Source organism: Rhinoderma darwinii, chromosome 1 (assembly GCF_050947455.1).
Source record: "Rhinoderma darwinii isolate aRhiDar2 chromosome 1, aRhiDar2.hap1, whole genome shotgun sequence".
Classification (NCBI taxonomy): domain Eukaryota; kingdom Metazoa; phylum Chordata; class Amphibia; order Anura; family Rhinodermatidae; genus Rhinoderma; species Rhinoderma darwinii.
This window is the reverse complement of record NC_134687.1, coordinates 351,597,830-351,621,747: the sequence shown is the minus strand read 5'-3', so window position 1 is coordinate 351,621,747 and position 23,918 is coordinate 351,597,830. Positions and strand designations below refer to the sequence as shown.

General features: G+C 38.6%; 1 protein-coding gene across 11 annotated transcripts in view; it reads left to right on the top strand.

Moving 5' to 3' along the window:
- Window positions 1–23,918, top strand: part of LINGO2 (leucine rich repeat and Ig domain containing 2) — a 1,254,957-nt gene that overhangs the window by 967,720 nt on the left and 263,319 nt on the right. For all 11 annotated transcript variants that reach the window (XR_012847678.1, XR_012847677.1, XM_075826599.1 and 8 more), the window contains one exon: window positions 11,056–11,105. The gene's annotated coding sequence lies outside the window, so the exon portion shown is untranslated. The remainder of the gene's footprint in view (window positions 1–11,055; window positions 11,106–23,918) is intronic.

Below are 23,918 nucleotides of genomic sequence, written 5' to 3'. Positions count from 1 at the left end.
AACATCATCAAGTATAAACTTATTTAACCCCTTCCCGCCGCAGCCACTTTTGGACCAAATGACACAGCCTCATTTTTAAAATCTGACATGTGTTAATATAGGTGGTAATAACATCGGAATGTTTTTACCTATCCAAGCGATTCTGAGATTTTTTTTCTCGTGACATATTGTACTTTATGTTAGTGAAAAAATTTGGTCAATAGATTCAATATTTTGTGAAAAACGCCAAAATGTTGAGAAATGTTGCAAAAATTAGCATTTTTCTAAATTCAAATGTATCTGCTTGTAGGACAGATATTAATACTGCACAAAATAGTTACTAATTAACACTTCCCATATGTCTACTTTATGTAGGCCTCATTTTTTGAACATCCTCTTAGTTTTCTAGGACGTTACAAGGCTTATAAATTAAGCAGCAATTTCTCACATTTTCAAGAAAATTTCAAAAGCCTATTTTTTTAGGGAACAGTTCAGATCTGAAGTGGCTTTGAGGGCCTTATAGATTAGGAACACCCACAAATCACCCCATTTTAGAAACTGCACCCCTTAAAGTATTCAGAACAGTATTTAGAATGTTTCTTAACCCTTTATGCGTTTCACAGGAATTAATGCAAAGTGGATGGGAAATTTGCAAATGTCATTTTTTTTTTGCAGAAATTCCATTTCAATCCATTTTTCTGTAATACTGAAGGTTTTTTACCAGAGAAACACAACTGAATATTTATTGCCCTGATTCTGCAGTTTTTAGAAATATCCCACATGTGGCCCTAGTGTGCAAATGGACTGAAACAAAAGCCCCAGAAGCAAAGGAGCACCTAGTGGATTTTAGGGCCTTCCTTTTCTTAAAATATATTTCAGGCATCATGTCAGGTTAGAAGAGGTCTTCTGGTCAAAAAACAAAAGAAACACCTAAAAAAAAAAGACCCCATTTTGAAAACTACACCCCTAGAGGAATTCATCTAGTGGTGTAGTGAGCATTTTGACCACACAGGTATTTCATAGATTTCATTAGAATTGGGCAGTGAAAATGAAAAATTACATTATTTTCCAATAAGATGTAGTTTTACCTCAGAATTTTAATTTTTTTAAACAAATAAATGAGGAAATGCCCCCCAACATTTGTAAAGCAAGTTCTCCATAGTACGTAAATACCCAACATGTGGTCATAAACTGCAGTTTGGGCAAGCGGCAGGACTCAGAAAAGAAGGCACTCCATTTGGCTTTTGGTGTACAGATTTTGCTGGATTGATTTCTCTGCACCATGTTGCATTTATAAAGCTCCCAAGGTACCAGTACAGTGGAAACCCCCCAAAAGTGATTCTATTTGGGAAACGACACCCCTAGAGGAATTCATCTAGGGGTGTAGTGAGCATTTTGATCCCACAGGTGTTTCATATATTTCATTAGAATTGGGAGTGAAAATTAAAAATGACATTTTTTTCCACTAAGGCATAGCTTTTGGTCAAAATGTTTCCTTTTCTCATCACATAAAGGAGAAAAAGTACCGTAACATTTGTAAAGCAACTTCTCCAGAGTACGGAAATACCCCATATGTGGTAATAAACTACTGTATGAATACACATCAGGGCTCAGAAGGGAAGGAGCGCTATTTGGCTTTTGGAGAAACAACTTATATATATAAGTTGTTTCTATCATTGTTTGAAGTTTGCCTTTAAATTTACAATTAGAGCGGGGGTGCTCTAACACTTGTAAGTGGCACCCAACCCATTACCTAAACCTTTTGAGCCTTTTATATTTAAAATTGGCTTTTGGAGAGCAGATTTTGCTGCATTGGTTTTTCGGCACCATGTCGCTTTTGCAAAGCCCCTTAGGTACCAGTACAGTGGAAACTACCAAAAAGTGAAATTTTAATTTTTTGGGAGATGAGGAAACCAAAGAACAGCATCTCTAGCACGGTTTTGTTTTCTTACATTTTTACAGTGTTCACCATGCAGTATAAACAACATGTTAACTTTATTCTGCAGGTCGATACGATTACAGCGACACCAAATTTATATAGTTTTTTTTTACGTTTCACAACGTTCCCACAATAAAAATACTCTTTTCTAAAAAAAATCATGTTTTATTGTCGCCATATTCTGACAGCCATAACTTTATTATTTTTCAGTTGATATCGCTGCAGGAGGATTTTTTTTATGCGTGACAAACTGTAGTTTCTGTTGGTACCATTTTGCGTTACTTACAACTTTTTGATCACTTTTTACTACATGCTGTCATTGTTTTTTATTAAAAATTTTTACGGTATTCACCGAGCAGTAAAAATAATGTGATCTTTTTAGAGATCAGGCCGTTCCGAACGCGGCGATATCTATTATGTATAGTTTTTTTTCATGTTTTAATTTTTTTTCTAATAATAAAAGAGTTGATCAGGGAAACAGGGCGATTATTGTTTTTATTAGTTAAAACTTTTATTTATTTATTTTTCTTTAACATTTTTTTTTTACTTTTTTCACTTTTTCTTTCACACTTACCTGAGGACTTGAAGTTCTGATCTTCTGATCCCCGTTACAATATACTGCACTGTATGCAATGCAATGTAGTGCAGTGTATTGTAACTGTCATTCTTCATTTGACAGTTGGCCTATTAGGTCCTGCCTCGGGCAGGACCTAATAGGCTTCCATACCTAGGCAACCAGGAAGCCTAGCAACGACTTCCTGGTTGCCATAGCAACCATCGTCACCCGCGATCTATCGTGGGGGAGCCCGGGGGGGTACAGAGGGAGCTCCCTCCCTCTGTCAACCACTTCAATGCGGCGGACGCCATTGACAGCCACATTTAAGGGGTTAAACGGTATTACAGCTGACAGCCGCAGAAGATGAAGCGCGCACCGCTCCTGTGCCCGCTTCATCTACAGGGTGTGACTGTACTCCCTATTGCGGAAATTCACTGTGAATCAGGATGTACAGACACACGCAATAGCGGGAAGGGGTTAAAAAGAAAAGCCTGGTAAATACAGGGTGGGCCATTTATATGGATACACCTAAATAAAATGGGAATGATTGGTGATATTAACTTCCTGTTTGTGGCATATTAGTATATGGGAGGGGGGAAACTTTTCAAGCTGGGTGTTGACCATTTCGGCCATTTTGAAGTCAGCCATTTTGTATCCAACTTTAGTTTTTTCAATGGGAAGAGGGTCATGTGACACATCAAACTTATCGAGAATTTGCCTCCCGATCTGACCCCCTTAGACTTTTATCTTTGGGGTCATCTGAAGGCAATTGTCTATGCTGTGAAGATAAGAGATGTGCAGCAACTGAAACTACGGATACTGGAAGCCTGTGCTATCATTTCTTCTGCGGTGTTGCTATCAGTGTGTGAAGAGTGGGAGAAGAGGGTTGCATTGACAATCCAACACAATGGGCAGCACTTTGAACACATTTTATAAGAGGTCAGAAACTTGTAAATAACTCATGAAAGAATAAAGTAACGTTAAAACCAAGTACACCATTGTTTTTCTTGTGAAATTCTCGATAAGTTTGATGTGTCACATGACCCTCTTCCCATTGAAAAAACTAAAGTTGGATACAAAATGGCCGACTTCAAAATGGCCACCATGGTCAACACCCAGCTTGAAAAGTTTCCCCCCTCCCATATACTAATGTGCCACAAACAGGAAGTTAATATCACCAACCATTCCCATTTTATTTAGGTGTATCCATATAAATGGCCCACCCTGTATAATGACACATGATTACAATATTCTGAAGGCACATTGTTATGGCTCAGCAAAAATTGCACTTGGCTGTACTGTATATTGTCAATATGGGGTATATTCCTTTTTTTTTTTTTTGCTGTGCCCGTAGGTCTAAATTAAAATGTTAAACATGCTGTGAAAAGCAACTGTAGGACATTTGCTATAACATTGGCTAAAACACAGGCAGCCTGACTCCTAAATCATGACGCTGTTTCATCATTTAGTGCTAAAGAAGCCTACAGTAGATGAGCTTTAATTTGAAGAAATAGGTACAAGCAGGCTGGCTCTAATGAATTGTCAAGCAGGTTCTCATGGATTATTCAAGTAAAGTATGCACTCAGCAATAACAGAGCTTAGACGAAAATAATGAACCTCTTCAGGGAAAAAGTACTAGGTTAGAAAAATAGATTCTGCTTTTGGGTATGTCATTGAAACACATCCAGGATGGCTTTTTGTGAGTGAACTAGAGAACTGGCTTTACGTACATTAGAAAGTGATGGAGCTAATGTTCCTGGCTTTTTTGTGACCTTCTTAAAATTGCAAAGTCTAATTCTATAACTTTCATATTTCAGATTCTGTATAGTAATCGCTTAATACAAATTAGGTAAATGTTGTCTCAACAATAAGGTCTTAGAGTAATGCTAATGGTCAATTTTTGGTTACAACAATTGTTAGAAGGCGTTATATATGTCACAGAGAAAGGTCACCAAAAACATCACACCTAGAGCATGCCACAGGGGCCAAAAATGCCACATAAATGCCAAATACAAAAATGCATCAAGTGAACAGAAATTCATACTCTACTGCCAGCAAATATCTGGCCATTGTGATTTTACTGGAGATTGTGTGATACTTGTGTATCTTAAAGTGAATGTTCACATGCTACTGCAATGTGGATTTGAGTTCCACTATTCTGCGCTTATTCATTTCTTAGGGTATCATTATATGGTGTAGAGCCGCTATTTTTCTGATAAAGAGCTCCAAATCCCGCAGAGACATATGCTGTCTGCAGCCGCCACTAGGGGGAATTTAGACGTTTGCTGCATACAGTTATTTTTATTAAGTAAAATGTATAACCAATGTATAACCAGTTTGCAATATGCTCCCCTGTATGGTGGATGAAGGAAAACAGAATTTTATGATTTATTTTTTTTATCATAAATCTTTTTATTGTTACAAGAAAGGCATACAAAATATCACCAGCATACAAAGTGCAAAAACAGAACAAACAATAGGCACCGGAGACACGATAGTTTCCATAGATAGTAGTAGTCCACAAAAACAGTAAAGTTTAATGATTACCAGTAAAATCATAAGAGAATGGGAGAGAGGGGGGGGGTGTGCGGTGCTAGCTAAATGTATCCAGTTACTGGAGAACCATCAACTTGGACATTTATGGCATATACATACACTACCGTTCAAAAGTTTAGGGTCACTTAGAAATGTCCTTATTTTTGCAAGAAAAGCACAGTTTTTTTCAATGAAGATAACATTAAATTAATCAGAAATACGCTCTATACATTGTTAATGTTCTAAATGACTATTCTAGCTGCAAACGTCTGGTTTTTAATGCAATATCTACATAGGTGTATAGAGGCCCATTTCCAGCAACCATCACTCCAGTGTTCTAATGGTACATTGTGTTTGCTAACTGTGTTAGAAGGCTAATGGATGATTAGAAAACACTTGAAAACCCTTGTGCAATTATGTTAGCACCGCTGTAAACAGTTTTGCTGTTTAGAGGAGCTATAAAACTGACCTTCCTTTGAGCTAGTGGAGAATCTGGAGCATTACATTTGTGGGTTCGATTAAACTCTCAAAATGGCTAGAAAAAGAGAGCTTTCATGTGAAACTCGACAGTCTATTCTTGTTCTTAGAAATGAAGGCTATTCCATGCGAGAAATTGCCAAGAAACTGAAGATTTCCTACAACGATGTGTACTACTCCCTTCGGAGGACAGCACAAACAGGCTCTAACCAGAGTAGAAAGAGAAGTGGGAGGCCCCGCTGCACAACTGAGCAACAAGACATGTACATTAGAGTCTCTAGTTTGAGAAATAGACGCCTCACAGGTCCTCAACTGGCAGCTTAATTAAATAGTACCCGCAAAACGCCAGTGTCAATGTCTACAGTGAAGAGGCGACTCCGGGCTGCTGGACTTCAGGGCAGAGTGGCAAAGAAAAAGCCATATCTGAGACTGGCTAATAAAAGGAAAAGATTAATATGGGCAAAAGCACACAGACATTGGACAGAGGAAGATTAGAAAAAAGTGTTATGGACAGACGAATCGAAGTTTGAGGTGTTTGGATCACACAGAAGAACATTTGTTAGACGCAGAACAACTGAAAAGATGCTGGAAGAGTGCCTGACGCCATCTGTCAAGCATGGTGGAGATAATGTGATGGTCTGGGGTTGCTTTGGTGCTGGTAAAGTGGGAGATTTGTACAAGGTAAAAGGGAATTTGAATAAGGAAGGCTATCACTCCATTTTGCAACGCCATGCCATACTCTGTGGACAGCGCTTGATTGGAGCCAATTTCATCCTACAACAGGACAATGACCCAAAGCACACCTCCAAATTATGCAACAACTATTTAGGGAAGAAGAAGGCAGCTGGTATTTTATCTGTAATGGAGTGGCCAGCGCAGTCACCAGATCTCAACCCCATAGAGCTGTTGTGGGAGCAGCTTGACCGTATGGTACACAAGAAGTGCCCATCAAGCCAGTCCAACTTGTGGGAGGGGCTTCTGGAAGCATGGGGTGAAATTTCTCCCGATTACCTCAGCAAATTAACAGCTAGAATGCCAAAGGTCTGCAATGCTGTAATTGCTGCAAATGGAGCATTCTTTGACGAAAGCAAAGTTTGAAGGAGAAAATTATTAATTGAAATAAAAATCATTATTTCTAACCTTGTCAATGTCTTGACTATATTTTCTAGTCATTTTGCAACTCATTTGATAAATATAAGTGTGAGTTTTCATGGAAAACACAAAATTGTCTGGGTGACCCCAAACTTTTGAACTGTAGTGTATATATGCCATAAATGTCCAATAGATGTGGGTCCCATCTCTGGGACCCACACCTCTATCTAGAGAAAGGCCCCCTAAACACCATTCTACCTTGCTCGGCTCCCACTACCTCCCAGCCAATTCCTGGTTAGGTTGTCGGGAATACCGGAAACAGCCGAGCTCACTGAGCTATGCTGTTTCCGTAACTGCCATAGAAGTGAATTGGAGTTCTGAAAATAGCACAGCACGGCGAGCTATGTTGATTCTGGAACTTGGGAGCTACAGAAACAGCGTATTTTGCCGTGTAACGCTGTTTTTATTACTTTTATTCACTTCTATGGAAGTTACGGAAACAGTGTAGCTCAGCGAGCACTTGGCTGTTTCCCTAATAATAATAATAATCAGGAAGTGGCCAGGAGGCAGCGGGAGCCAACATAAGTTAGAACAGGATTTAAGGTGCCCTGTTCTAGAGATAGATGCGGGTATAACAGATGGGATCGGCATCTATTGGACGTTTATAGCATATCCTGTGGATATGCCATAAATGTCCAAGATAGGAAAACCCCTTTAAGGATATCACTGGGTTTTTTAAGACCTCACAACCATGCTGGCCCATCATTGCCCAGTCTAGCCATCTCAATAGCAACACAGAATTTTCTAAAAGATGGGTTACACAATTGCAGCCACCAAATTAATTGTACAGTTTTGTAGAATTTGATGATTTAACTATATGGGCATGCCCAGACATTTAGAGAAATGCTCATAACCTTTAAATAATAAACGTTTTGGGACACAATTTTCACTAGCATTATCAGCGTGACAGCACCTATTAGATTAGCTAGGAGATTGGGCATTACTAAACTAGTGACACATCCTCTTTAGGGCATGCCCAGACGTGGCAGATTTCTTCCGCTACTGTCCTCATCAATGCCGCACAGAATCTGCGTTGCAGATTCTGTTGCGGCTTTGCCTAAAATGGGCATTAAGTTGATGCGGACTAGCCGTTGCGTATTGAGGGGAAGAGGGCTTCCCTTCTCTCTATCAGTGATAGAGAGAAGGGACAGCCCTTTCCCTAGTAAAAGTAAAAAAAAATTCATACTTACCCGGCCGTTGTCTTGGTGACGCGTCCCTCTTTCGCCATCCAGCCCGACCTCCCTGGATGACGCGGCAGTCCATGTGACCGCTGCAGCCTGTGATTGGCTGCAGCCGTCACTTGGACTGAAACGTCATCACGGGAGGCCGGACTGGAGGAAGAAGCAGGGAGTTCTTGGTAAGTAGGAACGTCTATTTTTTTTACAGGTTGATGTATCTTGTGACCGGAAGTCACTGTCCAGGGTTCTGAAACAGTTACTGCCGATCGCTTAACTCTTTCAGCACCCTGGACAGTGACTATTTACTGATGTTGCCTAGCAACGTTCCCGTAATTACGGTGCACACACGTAGTCACCCGTAATTATGGGTGCACACACGTAGTCACCCGTAATTATGGGTGCACACACGTAGTCACCCGTAATTATGGGTGCACACACGTAGTCACCCGTAATTATGGGAGCCCCATTGACTTCCACAGTCTGGCTGTAGACCTAGAAATACATAGGTCCAGCCAGAATGAAGAAATGTCATGGTAGCAAAAACAATACGCTCCGTAGCACACATAACATCTACATAACATCTGCGGACTTCATTGCAGAATTTTGAATCTCCATTGAAGTCAATGGAGAAATTCCGCAATGAGTCCGCAACAAGCCCGCTACACGTCCGCAAAAACCATTGTATGCTGCGGACACCAAATTCCGCGCCGCAGCCTATTCTACGCAGCGGAATTGTCCGCAACGTGTAAACGAACACAACTAAAAAGCTGTGGAAGGCAATGGAGAAACGTGTATGCTGCGGATTTCCAGAGCAATTCTGCTATGTGTGGTCATGCCCTCAGTCTTCACAGGTGTGTTTTGTGCTGTTTATCAGAAGAAAAAAAAAGGCTTTGACAGCTATAAAGTTATATTAAGAAATTCAGCAGCACAGAAATTTGGACCTATATAGACTAAAAAAATCTAAATGGTTTACAAGTCTAAAACTTCATTAATCTTTTGCTTACAAATTCCTGCTAATATGGAATATGACAGAATAGTTTCAGTAGCAAATTAACAGGTGGTTCAGCATATTCAGTGTTCAAAGTCCAAAGTAAAAAGTGTCAGCTCAGGAGAGAGATGTAATGATGGGGGTAGGGAAACAGACAAGTGAGCCCTAATCTACCCGCCACTCAGTCCTTGCCTACTAGCAACGACCCACCCTAGGCGACGGGGTACAACTGGGCGACGGTCCCTACACTCAATAAGTGCACGACAGACAAACAGACAAGGGAACACAGAACCTAAGGGAAACGGGGCAGTTGCCCACGGCAACACCGTGAGCAACAAGAGTAGTAAACGAGCCGAGTCAAACCAGGAGAGTACGAGGTGCCAAACGCAGAGCAGGAGAGTAGTGAACAAGCCGAATCAAACCAGGAGAGCACGAGGTACCAAACGCAGAGCAGGAGAGTAGTCAGCAAGCCAGGGTCAATACGAAGCAAGGACAAATAGTACAAGAAGCTGCAGCAGGGCCAGGAAACCAACAGAGAAGAATCACAAGCAAGGAGGAACAGGAAAGGCAGGTATAAATAGACAGAGGGCGGGAGCTAGCTCCGTCTGGCCAGGCTGTGATAGGCTCTCCCACTCCTAAGCCTGCCATCCTGAGTGGTGGAAGATGGAGTCAGTCTCACAGACATAGAAGCAGGTGCAGACTGATTACCTATGGGCGTGGATACAGAAGCTGTGCCTGGCAGATCCTTTACAAGAGAAACACGAGAAATATGTTTTCAGGGCTAGAGATGCACTGAAGACAATATTAAGTGGCTTGTGCTCGGCCAGATTAGCAGAATTTTATCAAATAATTTCTATATCAGAATGCAGCATTGTTTGGAGTTCCTCGTACGCAGAAAAAAACCGATACTAGGCTATTACTAAACTATCAAGAACATATTATTAAGACACGGTAGATGTTAGTAAAATATAGGTGGATCTGTAATCATGGCGGACATGAAAAGCACTTATTCTTCCAACCACTATTTATTCAAACACCCTTTTATAGTGGGAGAAAATATACCATTAGTTACGTCCCTCATTAGGTCACTATACTATAGCTGATATGGCAGGCTAACCATCCTTCTCAGCAATAGTGCATTAGGCTTTATGAATTTAACATCTTGGAGACATACATCTTAACAATGGAGGCGCTCTCTCTAATCAAACCCTCTAATAGCACGACAATTAATATTTCATTTCCAAACACCACATTAAGGACAGACAGATATTTTATAGAACTTAATACATGGAAAGTGGAAATTACATACGGGAAAATAAACTCGTCTGTAAGCCTGCATTTGCATTCACCAGTATTACAGGCACTGCTTTCAGACACTGTACATGTGCCACGCATACTAAGCCCATTTCACACAACACCATATCCATATGCAGTTCTTTGATCATTCTCTCTAGCTTACTTACAAAGGCTTTCTAGCTGCGGGCCATAGTCTCAGGAATAGTTCTCTTGTTAGATATATTATAAATACTAGATTCTAAAAATCTGCACATTCATCCAAAGCTTACTTCTAAATGAACGCTATATGTAAATAGATATGTAAATTCATCATTTTCAGGGACAGGTAGGAGAAGGCACAGAGTTCTGCAATGTTTTACTAAAATATTTCGGAGAAATGCGTAAGAAATGATCAATACAGTATAACAATGGGTCGGACGTAGTGTATGCCGTGTACAACAAGCTATGGCTGCAGCCTTTAGAATAGGTTTCATTGATCCATAGTATAAACTTATCATCTGTGCTTATAGTATTTTTAGCAAACATCTGATGGACCAGTTTATCCACAATCAGACGACTTCTAAAAATACAGTGAGCAGAATGAATGTCACACGGATCAGTGATACCTGTCACCACAGGTGGGGGGGGTGAACTCACCCATGAGTACATACTATTAGCAGGTGACTGGCAGCGGCTTTATTTGTGGGCATAGTAGGTCTTTTATAAATGATAGTTAATTGATTTTCATTCAGTGAACGATTTGGGGTATTTGCAGATCTATGCATTTGCGCCTATTAAATCCCGGACACAGATCGTTAAATCTAAACTGATGCTTTATGCTTATGAAATTATGACGTCATGCCGATTTGGATCCTAATCTAATAAGAAAAATGATGTATTCTTCATATAGTATATGCAGGAATAGGTGTTGCATATGATGATGTGTTTATGTGTTTTCTATCACTTTCTTTTCCAGGTTGTTTATGTTGGCTGAACTGAAAGATCTTTACATTTCCTATAGACTAGGTGAGTGGTTTTCTACCGTTATGTTTACATTGTCACGTGGATGTATTATATGTTTTTGATGTCTCATGTAGGAGTCACAAGTGAACCATAAATGTAGATATTTTGCCAATTACAATTGTATCAGTCTCCTTGAGAAAAGGCTGTTAACTAAATTGCTTCTATGTACTTTGCCTGCAAACAGTAAGGTCATTTTATATTACGGTCTGTGAATATACGCTATATTAATACTCTCCGAAACATGTAAAACTACAACTGCAGTTGTCAATAGCAATCAATCAGATTCCCTTTATCATTTTCTGTGATCTGATTGTTGTAGCCGTTCCTGGGCTCACGCACATAGCCATATTACGGGTTAGTGTTGTATGGCGCTATAACAGGCCTACCATAGATATGCAGTACCTCTGTATGGTACCGACTTCAAATGAAACGAATAGAGTTGTTTTTTTGTTTGATTCCATACAAATCCTACAGAAAAATTGTGGTATACTCCATTGCATGCTGCTAGGATGAAGGCATTCTTTTTTAAGTCAATGGGGTCCTCCAGGCGACGTTATTTTCCATCCTGTGAAATATCTGTTACAGCATTGATTTCCATTTTTCTGCTCCAATGACGGAACAGAAAAACTGAATTCTAAATGCAGATGGGAACCTAGCCTAAAAGAAAAATGTTTGCAATAAACGTAATCTATTTAATGCCTTCACGTTCAACACCATCTTCAGGTAGTAGAGTACTGGTGTAGTCAAATACCCCGGTTGCCCCATTACCTGTGTAGCCTGATCTTGCAGTCTTACTCTCTTCTATCTGTCATTGACTTCTTTGAGAAGTAGGGAACAGATGGAAGCAGGAGTAGACTGACTATCCAGCATTAAGGCAGTACCTGAGGGTCTGTGACCAAAGGGGCCCCTAGTCAATTACAACACTCCTTAATGTTTAAGTACAGGGCCTGCAGAAAATACATGCAAGCGATAAGTGTTACTCGAATGCAATGAATTGGTCCAAACCAAGCACACCATAGCTATAGTGGTTGGAAAGGGCCCAACACCTGCAATGCCTGGGGCCCAGATCACACTTTTAGTCCACCCCTGGAAGGAAGTGAAGATGACTGCAGGATATATCTACCCACATTTTTTTTATAGTTTAATCATAAAGACACACAGTGTATGTCTGCATAGGAGCTGTCAACATAAATCTATCAAGACTATGAACAGTTGTTGTTTCTTTTTATATTTTGGATGCATTAGAGAAATAGAAATGTCTATATCCCGCACTAGTGAAGTCAGGTTTTTTTTCCAAATAACTAAATAAAGTATATTCCAAAATCTTTTCTTTACTCTATATAATTGCAGAATATCGTAGAAGTTAAATATTGATTACATATAGAATTAATTTACCGAAAAAGTTGAGTTACTTTCTAAATACATTATATTGCTTAATTTGCACTCGTCCTGAGTTAAAGCCTAATGCCAAAACTGAATTCACAATCCTGCAGGCTTCAGAGCTGAAAAATGGCAGTACTTCAAGTTGAGCAATACAATGTATTTACAAAGTGTAAAAATAAAAAAAAATATATATATATATATATATATATATAAAAATACATATTACGTACATATAATTATATGTCTATATATATATACAGTGAAGGAAATAAGTATTTGATCCCTTGCTGATTTTGTAAGTTTGCCCACTGTCAAAGACATGAACAGTCTAGAATTTTTAGGATAGGTTAATTTTACCAGTGAGAGATAGATTATATAAAAAAAGAAAAACTGAAAATCACATTGTCAAAATTATATATATTTATTTGCATTGTGCACAGAGAAATAAGTATTTGATCCCTTTGCCAAACAAGACTTAATACTTGGTGGCAAAGCCCTTGTTGGCAAGCAAAGCAGTCAGACGTTTTTTGTAGTTGATGATGAGGTTTGCACACATGTTAGATGGAATTTTGGCCCACTCCTCTTTGCAGATCATCTGTAAATCATTAAGATTTCGAGGCTGTCGCTTGGCAACTCGGATCTTCATCTCCCTCCATAAGTTTTCGATGGGATTAAGGTCTGGAGACTGGCTAGGTCACTCCATGACCTTAATGTGCTTCTTTTTGAGCCACTCCTTTGTTGCCTTGGCTGTATGTTTCGGGTCATTGTCGTGCTGGAAGACCCAGCCACGAGCCATTTTTAATGTCCTGGTGGAGGGAAGGAGGTTGTCACTCAGGATTTGACGGTACATCCATTTACCATTGATGCGGTGAAGTAGTCCTGTGCCCTTAGCAGAGAAACACCCCCAAAACATAATGTTTCCACCTCCATGCTTGACAGTGGGGACGGTGTTATTTGGGTCATAGGCAGCATTTCTATTCCTCCAAACACAACGAGTTGAGTTAATGCCAAAGAGCTCAATTTTAGTCTCACCTGACCACAGCACCTTCTCCCAATCACTCTCAGAATCATCCAGATGTTCATTTGCAAACTTCAGATGGGCCTGTACATGTGCCTTCTTGAGCAGGGGGACCTTGCGGGCACTGCAGGATTTTAATCCATTACGGCGTAATGTGTTACCAATGGTTTTCTTGGTGACTGTGGTCCCAGCTGCCTTGAGATCATTAACAAGTTCCCCCCGTGTAGTTTTCGGCTGAGCTCTCACCTTCCTCAGGATCAAGGATACCCCACGAGGTGAGATTTTGCATGGAGCCCCAGATCGATGTCGATTGACAGTCATTTTGTATGTCTTCCATTTTCTTACTATTGCACCAACAGTTGTCTCCTTCTCACCCAGTGTCTTACTTATGGTTTTGTAGCCCATTCCAGCGTTGTGCAGGTCTATGATCTTGTCCCTGACATCATTAGAAAGCTCATCAACAAAAAACGAGAGAAAGATGCCTCCAGATCACCTTGTATTTGGACTTTTGTTTTATGGTCCTTGCGCATGGGTCTTCGTGACGGCACACGACTGGCTGATTGTGTATAGGAGAAAGCCATGAATAAGAACGCAGGCAGCGTTCGAAACGCGTAGGCTATCTACCTTAATTCTATACTCTTGGCATTCTAAGACATCATCATTATTACTTTGCCATCGATCCTGTTTTAAATGGATACAATTAAAACTTAGAAATAGTTTCTTTTTAATTATAACAGCGCTGGATCTACCTTTTCTCCTATACACAATCATTAGAAAGCTCTTTGGTCTTGCCCATGTTGTAGAGGTTAGAGTCAGACTGATTAATTGAGTCTGTGGACAGGAGTCTTTTATACAGGTGTCTGGAGGAGGCTGAACTCTTAATGGTTGGTAGGGGATCAAATACTTATTTCTCTGTGCACAATGCAAATAAATATATATAATTTTGACAATGTGATTTTCTGTTTTTTTTTTTTTATATAATCTATCTCTCACTGGTAAAATTAACCTAGCCTAAAAATTCTAGACTGTTCATGACTTTGACAGTGGGCAAACTTACAAAATCAGCAAGGGATCAAATACTTATTTCCTTCACTATATATATATATATATATATATATATATATATATATATATATATATATATATATATATATATATATATATATATATATATATACTGTATGTAAAATAGAAAGTGGTGTTCAAATTTGAACATGCCCTTTAAGGGAAGCCTTAGCATGTTGCGCTGTGCTGTAGAATTATTATATTCCACCTCCTTATTTTTCACATTTTTTCATATATTTTTTTTAACATAATCTTAGTATAGGATATTGATACATTTACATAATTTCGAGACAGAAGACAATGTTTTACTGTCTGATAATCCATTATTATACTTTATTTGTTTATCAACGTTGTGATTAATCAGAGTTTTTGGAGCATGGAGTTTATTATTTATCTGTAAATGCGTTTGAACAACTTAATAATGGATTTCTATGGTCTTGCTACTTTGTGAAGATCACAAAGATCTTTATGGGAAGCACAATGTGAAGCAAAGTAAACTTTTTTTTAGCATATACTCTCTTTAAAGTGCATTCCAAATGGCTGCATGGTGCAGTCATACTGTTCTCGGTGAATTGAATCACATTGGAGTTTCTGGCATGTATATGCACGTACAGCAATTACTGTCACTTTGTATCGCTGAAATTTGGATCTGGCGCTGGTGTGTTTGGAACAAAACTAGGTTTGGGATATTATCCAATGCTAGTGTACAAGCGCACGTAAGTGTTTCATCTGTTTAACAATCATCCTCCTGGTTTAATCCTCCCGGCTATGCTGTTGGCAAGCTTGTTTAAATGTACTTTCCAAGCCATGGTCTGCACTCTGGGATAGGACATCAATTGACTCAATTTGATAAGCAAAGTAACTACTAATAAACATTGCTTACTGTTCTAATATGTATTATAAGCTGAACTATAAATTCTTCAGCAGAAAATGAAGCATAAACTCAATGAACATGTTCATGCTTGTAAACAGAAGTCTTAAAATTACATGGAGTGTTTTTTTTCTTTACATATTTGTTATCATTTGTGATATTTTGGGACATTAACATTCCCCTAGACACGTCTCAGTGTGCTGCTTATTTGTGGTCTCAGCAACTTTATTTTCAACTGTTTTCTAAAAAAAATAACTAGACTGTACACTTTGGTCTTTCCTTTCCTCATGTTGAGCTGTGTTTGGTGACATTTTTCTATCTATCTATCTATCTATCTATCTATCTATCTATCTATCTATCTATCTATCTATCTATCTATCTATCTATCTATCTATCTAACTATCTATCTCATATCTATCTATCTATCTATCTATCTATCTATCTATCTATCTATCTATCTATCTATCATCTATCTATCTATCTATCTATCTATCTATCTATCTATCTATCTATCTATCTATCTATCTATCTATCTATCTATCTATCTCATATCTATCTATCTATCTATCTATCTATCTATCTATCTATCTATCTATCTATCTATCTATCTATCTATCTATCTATCTATCTATCTATCTATCTATCTATCTATCTACCCGCCTACATATGTAGTGCAGTGTATTAGAGTAGCGATCGGGGCATCAGGCCCTCATGTCCCCTAGTGGGACAAGTAAAAAAAGTAAAAAAAAGTAAATAAAAATGTGGTAAAACAATAAAAACACACACATTTCAAATAAAAATAAAGCTAAACTGACTTTTTCCCCATAGTAAGTCTTTTATTATGGGAAAAACCGTAAAAATCAAAAAAAACTATACATAATTGGTATCGCCGCGTCCGTAACGACCCAAACTACAAAACTATTCGGTAATTTATCCCGCACGATGAACGCGGTAAAAAAAAACCATGAAAAACAGCGCCAGAATCTTTGTTTTTAGGTCACATCTCCTTCCAGAAAATGCTATAAAAAGTGATCAAAAAGTCACATTTACTCCAAAATAGTACTAATAAAAACGACAATCCGTCCCGCAAAAAATAATCCCTGACACCGTTTCGTGCACGCAAAAATAAAAAAGTTATGGGTCTTAGAATATGGCGACAGAAAACAAATGATTTTATAAAAAAAGTGATTTTATTGTGCAAAAGCCGCAATACATAAAAAAAACTATATAAATTTGGTATCGCCGCGTACGTAACGACCCAAACTACAAAGCAATTATGTAATTTATCCCGCACAGTGAACGCCGTAAAAAAAACCATGAAAAACAACGCCAGAATCTTTGTTTTTAGGTCACATCTCCTTCCAAAAAATGCTATAAAAAGTGATCAAAAAGTAACATTTACTCCAAAATAGTACTAATAAAAACGGCAATCCGTCCCGCAAAAAATAATCCCTGACACCGCTTTGTGCACGCAAAAATAATAAAGTTATGGGTCTTAGAATGTCGACACAGAAAACAAATGATTTTATAAAAAAAGTGATTTTATTGTGCAAAAGCTGCAATACATAAAAAAAACTATATAAATTTGGTATCGCCGTAATCGTATCGACCCGCAGAATAAAGCTAACATGTAATTTAGGGCACACTGTGGATGCCGATAAAAAAACCAATAAAAAACGTCCAGAATTGCTTGTTTTTGGTAATTTCCTTTACCAAAAAATGAAATAAAAAGTGATCAAAAAGTCGTATGTGTTCTAAAATGGTACCAATAAAATCTACAGCCCGTCTCGCAAAAAACAAGCCCGCACACCGCTCAATCAACTGAAAAACAAAAAAGTTACGGCACTAGTAATGTAGTGATGAAAAAACATCTCAACGCGCAGGCCGGAGGGGAACATTCCTTCAGTTTCAGGGCCCTAGTATTTAGGAACTAGGAAAGGGAAGGGACATCGCATATCCGCTGGAAGCGAGGGCGCCCGTATTATACCAGCGCAAAACTTTCCCAGTAATATTTCCCAAACTACGAAGGAGAAAAAGTCCCCAAAAGGTGCAGAGCGTTACAAAAGGGGGATAAGAAAGAAAACCGTTTATCAGTGTGACACCGACCTGCGCATAACGGATCGCTTCACAGCGTACATCACTTCTATGGATAATTGTATTATTTACCCCATTATTATACCATCTTATTATGCCCTGATGTACCCGCACAGATTACATATACCCTGATGTACTCCGCACAGATTACATATTGCCCCACATTATAAACGGAAATACCAGCAAAACCCCAAACAGAACTATTACCAAGCAAAATCCATGCTCAAAATGGCGGTCTTTCCCTTCTTAGCCCTACAGTGTGCCCAAACAGCAATTTATGGCCACAAGTAAGGCATTACCATACCCGGGAGAACCCGCTTAACAATTTATGGGGTAAGATTCTCTAGGGGCACAACATCTTGTGCGGTGAATGGGCAGATCAGTGGAGAAATTTCAATTTTCACTTTGCACAATCCACTGCGTATTCATTTCTGAAAAACACCTGTGGAGTCTAAATTCTCACTACATCCCTTGATAAATGCCTTTAGGGGTGTAGTTTCTAAAACGGGGTCACTTTTGTTTGGTACATCACTGGTTTTGCAAATGCAACATGGCGTCCGCAAACCATTCCAGCAAAATCTACGCTCCAAAAGATAAATACCGCTCCTTTTCTTCTGAATGCTCCCATATAAGTAAACAGCTGATTATAACCACATATGGGGCGTTACTGTACTCGGGAGAAATTACTTTACAAATGTTAGGGTGCTTTTTCTTCTCTATTCCTTGCAAAAATGAAAAATGTGTATCTAAAACTACATCTTGTTGGAAAAAATAATTATTTTTCATTTTCATGGCTTAATTCTAATTAATTCAGCAAAAAACCTTTGGGATCAAAATTTTCACTATACCCCTAGATGATTCCTCAGGGGGTGCAGTTTCCAAAATGGAGTCACTTTTGGGGTGTTTCCACTGTACTAGTACTACAGGGGCTCAGCAAATATGACATGACACCCAGAAACCATTCCAAAATCCAAATGGTGCTCCTTCCATTCTGAGCCCTACCGTGTGTCCAAACAGATGTTTGTGACCACATGTGGGGTATTTTTTTACTCGGGAGAAATTTCTTTACAAATGTTGTTGTGCTTTTTCTCCTTTAGTCCTTGTGGAAATGAAAAAAAATTAGCTAAACCTTCATTTTATTTGAAAAAATGTAGATTTTCATTTTTACGGCCTACTTACAATAAGTTCTGTAAAAAACCTGTGGGGTCAAAATGCTCACTATACCCCTAGATAATTTCCTCATGGGGTATAGTTTCCAAAATGGGGTCACTTGTTGGGGGTTTCCACTGTTTTGTCCCCTCAGGAGCTTTGCAAATGCGACATGGCCTCCGCAAACCATTCCTGCTAAATTTGAGTTCCAAAAGCCAAATGGCGCTCTTTCCCTTCTAAGCCCTGCCGTGTGTCCAAACAACCGTTTATTACCACATGTGGGGTATTGTTTTACTCGGGAGAAATTGCTCTACAAATGTTGTTGTGCTTTTTCTACTTTAGTTCTCTTGGAAATGAAAAAAAAATAGCTAAACCTACATTTTATTTGAAAAAATGTAGATTTTCATTTTCATGACCTAGTTCCAAAACTTTTTTGCAAAAAAACTGGCCGGTCAAAATGCTTGCTACACCCCTAGATAAATTCCGCGAGGGGTATAGTTTCCAAAATGGGGTCACTTGTTGGGGGTTTCCACTGTTTTGTCACCTCAGGGGCTTTGCAAATGCGACATGGCCTCCGCAAACCATTCCTGCTAAATTTGAGCTCCAAGAGCCAAATGGCGCACTTTACATTCTAAGCCCTGCTGTGTGTCCAAATAACCGTTTATTACCACATGTGGGGTATTGTTTTACTCGGGAGAAATTGCTCTACAAATGTTGTGGTGCTTTTTCTACTTTAGTTCTTTTGGAAATGAAAAAAAATTAGCTAAACCTACATTTTATTTGAAAAAAATTTAGATTTTCATTTTCATGGCCTAGTTCCAAAAATTTTTACAAAAAAACTGGCCGGTCAAAATGCTTGCTACACCCTTAGATAAATTCCTCGAGGGGTGTAGTTTCCAAAATGGGGTCACTTTTGGGGGGTTTCCACTGTTTTAGTTCCACTAGACCTGTTCAAAGCGGATATGGTGCCTAAAATATATTCTAATAAAAAGGAGGCCCAAAATCCACCAGGTGCTCCTTTGCTTCTGAGGCCGGTGTTTCAGTCCAGTAGCACACTAGGGCCATATGTGGGCTATTTCCTAAAACTGCAGAACGTGGGCAATAAATATTGAGTTGCATTTCTTGGGTAAAACATTCTGTGGTACAAAAAAAATGGATTCAAAATGAATTTCTGGAAAAAAATAATGAACTTTGTAAATTTCACCTCTACTTTGCCTTAATTCCTGCGCAATGTCTAAAGGGTTAAGAAACTTTCTAAATGCTGTTTTGAATACTTTGATGGGTGCAGTTTTTAAAATGGGGTGACTTATAGGGGGTTTCTAATATCTAAGGACCTCAAAGCCACTTCACAACTGAACTGGCCCCTGTAAAAATAGCATTTTGAAATTTTCTTGAAAATGTGAGAAATTGCTGCTAAAGTTCTAAGCCTTGTAACGTCCTAGAAAAATAAAATGATGATCAAAATACGATGCCAATATAAAGTAGACATATGGGGGATGTTAGTTAGCAACATTTTTGTGTGGTATAACTGCCTGTCTTACAAGCAGATACATTTAAATTGAGAAAAATGCTAATTTTTGCAATTTTTCGCTAAATTTTGGTGTTTTTCACAATTAAATACTGAATGTATCGGGCAAATTTTGCCAGTAACATAAAGTCCAATGTGTCACGAGAAAACAATCTCAGAATCGCTTGGATAGGTAAAAGCATTCCGGAGTTATTACCACATAAAGTGAAACATGTCAGATTTGAAAAATGAGGCTCTGTCAGGAAGGTCAAAAGTGGCCAAAGAGGGAAGGGGTTAATGTCAACGTGAAAACAAATTTCTACTGTACATTAGTTATGAATCAGAAAATGCATATTAATTCACCTCCTTTTATCAACATTTAGAATAGGCATTATTAGACCATTTTTACACAAAGCATAATATGGGCTCATTTCTGTGCCTATATTACAAGTTCAAATCTTGGCCAGACAGCGAGTCTATTGACTTGAACCAACAGCATCATAGGGAATTTAAAGAGGCTCTGTCACCAGATTTTGCAACCACTATCTCCATCGGCACCAGAGGCTACAGTTGATTCTGCAGCAGCATCAGCGTTTGCAGGTAAGTAGCTACATCGACTTACCTGCAAACGCCGATGCTGCTGCAGAATCAACTGTAGCCTCTGGTGCCGATGTGGCCGACACGATGCAGGACCTGGGGCAGGAAGTGAGTGACGTCACAGCGTAATCTCTCGAGAACACACTGTGTGTCTGTGCACTGCCAGAAGCTGGGTGGTAACGAAGAGAAGTGGATGATGCTGATTCGTCAGCATCATATACTTCTATTCACAACGCCCAGCTAGTAAAAGAAGTAAAAACGCCCAGATGTACACACACAATACACGCCCAGTTGTACTTTTACTTTAAACACGCCCAGTTGTACTTTAGAAAGCCTCATTTACATAAATATAAAAATGGTCATAACGTGGCCAAAAATGCTCGTTTTTAAAAATAACAAAACGTTACTCTTATCTACATTGCAGCGCCTATCTGCTGCAATAGGAGATAGGGGTTGCAAAATCTGGTGACAGAACCTCTTTAAGAACTATATAACTATAAGACGCTAAAGCGCGTGAGTAGCATGAAATACAACCCTCGCAGGGTAACTGAAATCGCTACATGAAATCTGTGCAGGATGATTAATTTAAGAATGAACGTTCCGGCCCATCAGGATGGCTGAGATATAGAAAAATCGGTGCTATCAAGAGTGTCACTGGCTAGATGCTTTTCCGGGCCACCTAGGCTCTTTCCTCAGTAGCTTAAAAAATTATAGTGTCTGTATGTAGGTTGTTAGTCTGCTAAAATAATATATATTTTTATAACGTGGTTTCTATTTGTGGTATCTAGAGTTCCAGTATACAACTGTTGTTTTAGATTAGAAAGTTTTTTAACTTTCGTTTATACAATAAATAAGCTTTAAGTACTTTATGTAACCGCAACCCCTTTAAATGTGTTGATTAAAAGTGGAGAGGGTACCACTGTGCCTCTTCCCTCCCAGTTTGCATAATTTAGTGAAAGTATGACTTTTAATATTAACGTTTGGTTTGGTGAGCTTTTTTGTCCTTCACTGTATTTCTAAATCTCTTTCATCTAAAACCATTGAACAGCAAAACCATTACATAAAAAAAATATAAAAAAATAGCAGAATAATAGCATAAAGACTATTTTGAAGAGTACCAACTAAGGCCTAGGTCGCAATGGCAAATTTCTCTTAGCAATTTAATGATAGTGATTATCTACCCAAAGAATGTTCCACAAAAATCAATGGATTCAGAGGTCAAGGTGCCACACTAGCGATTTTGTAGCCTAGTTTGCTAGAGATACGCCATAAACAGCATTTTGACAGAGTACAGACGAAAACTCACAGGAAAAATGCAACTGACTTGAAAACAATGCAATACATGAAATCATTTAATGTGTCCACTGGTCTTAAAAGCCAGATTCTTTCAACTAAGACTTTAAGGACACGGCTAATTTGAGTATTTTCATTTTTAATTTTTCCTCCCCGCATTCCAAAAGCCATAACTTTTTTATTTCTTTGTCGACATAGCAATATGAGGGCTTGTTTTTTTGCGGGACAAGTTGTAGTGTTTTATGGCACCTTTTATTGTGCAGCATAATTTACTGGGAAGCTGGAAAAAAAATATTTGTGGGGTGAAATGGGCAAAAAACACAACATTTTTTGAGGGGTTTTGTTTTTACGGAGTCCATCAAGCGGTAAAAATGACATATTCACCTTATTCTACAGGTTGATACGATTATGGCAAAACCTAAATTTATATGTTTTCTTTTATGTTTTACCACTTTTAAAAAAATAAACTATTTGCTAAAAAAAAAAAGGTTTTGTGTCGCCATATTCTGAGAGCCATAACTTTTATATTTTCCTATCAATTTAGAGGTGTGAGGGCTTTAATTTTGCAGGGTGATCTATAGTTTTCAATGATACCATTTTGGGGTACATGCAACTTTTTGATCACTTTTTATTCTATTTTTATGGAGAGCTAAGGTCACCAAAAAAACAGCAATTTGCATGTTTTATATATTTTTTTTTACGGCGTTCACCGAGTGGGTTAAACAACGCTATATTGTGATAGTTCGGACGCGGCAATACCAGTTATATAAACTTTTTTTTTTTTTAACATTGCTTTAGGGGAAAAATGGGAAAAGGTTTTTTTTTTTTACTTTTAATACTTGTTTTTTTGGAACATAAAAAAGCCTTTATTTAACTGTTTTTTACTTTTTTTTATTAGTCCCCCTAGGGGACTTGAAGCAGCGATCGTTGGATCGCTTGCATGTTATACTGCAATACTAATGTATTGCAGTATATCGTGATTCTGACAGTCTCCTTTAAAGCCCTGGGCTTCAAAGGAGTACAAAGATGGTGAACGTGGGGGCCCTTATTAGTCCCCCAGGGTGCCATAACAACCATTGTAAACGGCCGATCGTGCCGTGAGGGGGCGGGGCGCGATTGCGTGTTTGAGGGGGCACCCCCCCTGATTGTAACAATTTAAATGCTGCAGTCGCGATTGACCACGTCATTTAAGGTGTTAAACGGGCGGAATCAAAGTGATCTTTGAGTCTGCACATTGCAGTGAGGTGTCAGCTGAATAACACAGCCGTCACCCGCTGAGTAAGGAGCGAGCTCAGCCAGTGAGTCCGCTCCATACTTCCCATTAACGGCTGTCACCTACTAGTACGTGACATGTCGTTAAGGGGTTAAAAACATAGAGATCATAAAATGTCACTATTGAAATTCTTTTTCTAGTTTATATTCATCAGTGTTACACAAGTGTCTGATAAAAAAATAACAGATTGCAGTTGTAAAACAACAAATTTTACAGCTATTCTTTCTATAGAAAATATAATGAGGTCACTATTTCAATAATACCCCAAAAAAATATTGGGATAAAGCTTAGAAACATCCAAAAGAAAGAGTGGGCGAGCAGGACTAAATACACCAAAATAACATTATATTATGTAACGTTATATTTAAACACAATTTGACACAATTTAAGAGGAAAGCTGCACTATGATGCTGCAATAATAATAATGGAGGCATTTTTTTCAATAACCCTTAACAGGAGGGAGTGTTGGACTGGCCCACAAGAATACCATATGATCATCCAGTCGGCTCAGGCTCTGAAAAAAAATGGGACCCTAAATCAATAGGGCCCCAGCAGAAGCCAACCCC